Here is a 2731-nt window from a genome sequence, read left to right on the forward strand (position 1 = left end):
GAGGTGTGATGGCAGCTTCATTTGTCCACAGGCGATTTTTGAAAAATAAGTTTCTCGTTTTAAGACGCAGACCAGCCATCTAAGTCAGAGTTGAACAGGTGCGTGTTCCTGCCTTGGCCGGAGACTTTTACTCAAGTAGAGAAGGAAAGTCGGGAGGCTGGGGGTTTTGAAACCTGGGGGAGCAGCCAGCGACCCCCCCACTGCAGAGATGTGCATGCGTGTCCAGGTGTGTGTCCCTGTGTGTGCCCACGTGCCTGTGTGGCGCACCCTGAGCCAGTCTGCACGTGTGTGGCTGTCCCTCAGGGGAGGTGTGTGCTATGTGTGTCTGTGTTCACGCGAAAAGGAGACAATCTCGTTCCCAACCGTCCCCAGCCTGACGCACGTGAAAAGGGTCCTAAAACCACTGCCCTGAGTCCCCGGCCCCCACTCCCACCCCCCAGAAGCCACCCTTCTCTTCCCTCCTCACTGGCTCTGGGCTTCAGGAGCTGGGAGTGGGGCACAGGGATGGCTGAGAAGGCACTGAGTCCAGGAGAGACACCAGGGAGGGCAGAGGAGGGGGCTCTGCGCCGAGTGAGGGCGTGTGGAGTGTGTGCGTGTGCGTGTGCGTGTGCGTGTGCGTGTGCATACGCATACGCATGTGAGCACAGAGAAGGCAGCCTGGCCAGAGCCTCGCCAGACCCCTGGACCTGTGGGGTTGGCCGCGCTCGGAACCCCTGACCCTGCAGAGCTGTCTCCTGCTCTCCCCAGGGGCGTTCGCACCCCCACCCTGCTGAGCACTAGGGGGCCCGGGCGCTCCACACGCGAAGAGGCCCCCGTGGAGCTGCGTTCCCCTCTTGGTGTGGGGGTCCCGTCCTGGTAGGTCTCCCATCCCTTGTCCCCTCCACATCAGGCCACTTCAGTCCACGGCCAGGAGGGCGTCGCCCGCTGTCCCGTCCTGGGACCCTTCCTCATTCAGCCCCGAAGCATCGCTTCGCTCAGGGCAGTGTCCTCAGCCCCTCCCAGCCCGTCGCTCGCACGGGCCGCCAGCGTGACGGGTCCCAGCACGGCCGTCACGTTCTCCCGAGACCCGCCTTCCTTCCTTTGTCCCTAAATCCCGACATTGTATCATCCAACTCTGACCTCTGTCCACTCACGCCGAAGGCCGCTGAGCGTGCTGGGGAACCCCAAATGCTGGAGCTGGAGCCATGAGCGCCGCGGTCCAGCCTCGCGGGTCCTCAGAGAGGCCGGGCCATCTCCCCGTCCCGCCACCCTCCCGCCCTCCCGGCTCAGTCCTCAGGTTGTCACCTCCTCACGGTGTCACCCTCTCCTCCGGAGTGCACGACCTCGCTTCCGCTGGACAGAGAGAAGCCCACTCAGGGGGAACCCCCTGAACTCCTGCTCCCCCAGCTCCCGCGTCCACCGTGTCCTCGCTTCTGCTCCTGCGGCCGCTGCTCCTCTGCCCCGGGGCCCGCACTGGCCACCACAGCTGCCCCCGAGCCCCCATCTTTAGATGCCAGACTCGGTGGACTCATCCTGACCTCTGGGGACTGACCTGGGGCAGTCAGGACACTCACGGGGAGACTGACCTGGAGCCCCGAGTGGGGTGACCCTCGACACTGCGAGCACACACGCCTCACAGTGTGGGCCGTGTGTGTCGGCCACCGGTCACTGCAGGGGGAGGCGCCTCCTTCCCCGAGGCTCGTCCTTCACGTGGGTGACCCGTGCCCCCCGCGGCTCTGCCCACCACTCGGCCCGCGATCCCCATGACACCCGTGTCCCTGATGCCTTCCCCTCAGCACTTTCAAGTGTATGTATGTGTTCTTCCCCACCTTAGGGCGACCACCGCCAGCAAAACAGGACCCCCCCATTTCCACTCTCGCTCAGGAAGGCAGCCCCTGAGAAACGAAACGCAGAGATGCCATGGGGTCACTGCCGGGGTCATTCTGGGCGCAGGCCGTGCCCTGTGTGCAGGGAGGTGCCTGGCCCCGGAGGAGGGAGTGGTTTTGCCACCAGAAGTAAAGACGAGCGAGCCTTTGGAAGACACGAGCCCACGGAAGCTTCCTGAAGCCTGCCCTCCCCGCCTGGCCCGCCGCCCGAACGACCCCTCCGCCCTTGGGGACCGTCCGGACACCGCGTTCGTCCGTGGACAGGTGGACGTCCCTCTCCGCGTCCGTGTGCGCGTGTGCACCCCACCGCAACCCAAGACGACAAAGGAACGGGGTCGGATGGAGACGGAGCAGCTCACGCCCCTGCGACCACTGGGTGGCTCGCTCGGCCCTCGGCTGCTCAGGAGACGACAGCTCGGGGTCAGACGCACGCAGGGACACGCGCACACAGACCGGTCCACGGCAGGTTCCGACAGGGGGCGCCCCGTGGTGTGGAACTCAGTAAAGAGTGGGGGCCGGGTGTGCGAAGCGGGCCAGCCCCAGGCCGCTGACCTGACCTGACTCGGGACACCGCGGTCAGCCCTGTGACAACTGCTAAGGGGAGAAAATGCCGGTCTGAGGACCTGGCCCAGCCCCACGTGGGCCCACATGTCGCTGCGGCTAAGACCTGGGCTCTGCGGGAACCGCTCTTGGACGGGGCCTGTCGCTTGCTTACCTGCTGAGGCGGCACTGGACCGGGCCTGGGCAGGGGACAGGCTGGCGGCAGCAGCAGCTGGCAGTCGTCAGACAAGTGGCTGGTTCGGGGCTCCTGCTCTGAGGCTCACCTGAAATCACAACAGGAATGAGCTGACACATGAAGCAGAAGC

The 2731-nt window shown here is 65.3% G+C and overlaps 1 protein-coding gene across 5 annotated transcripts in view; it reads right to left on the minus strand.

The window, feature by feature from the left end:
- Positions 1-2731, minus strand: part of GNG4 (G protein subunit gamma 4) — a 35854-nt gene that overhangs the window by 18737 nt on the left and 14386 nt on the right. For 2 of the 5 annotated variants that reach the window (XM_023520837.1, XM_011375897.2), the window contains exon 1: positions 2581-2692. The exons of the other annotated variants lie outside the window; for them this stretch is intronic. The gene's annotated coding sequence lies outside the window, so the exon portion shown is untranslated. Of the gene's footprint in view, positions 1-2580; positions 2693-2731 lie in introns of those variants that run through there. 5 annotated transcript variants of the gene reach the window in all.

Source organism: Pteropus vampyrus, unplaced genomic scaffold (genome assembly GCF_000151845.1).
Source record: "Pteropus vampyrus isolate Shadow unplaced genomic scaffold, Pvam_2.0 Scaffold279, whole genome shotgun sequence".
NCBI lineage: Eukaryota > Metazoa > Chordata > Mammalia > Chiroptera > Pteropodidae > Pteropus > Pteropus vampyrus.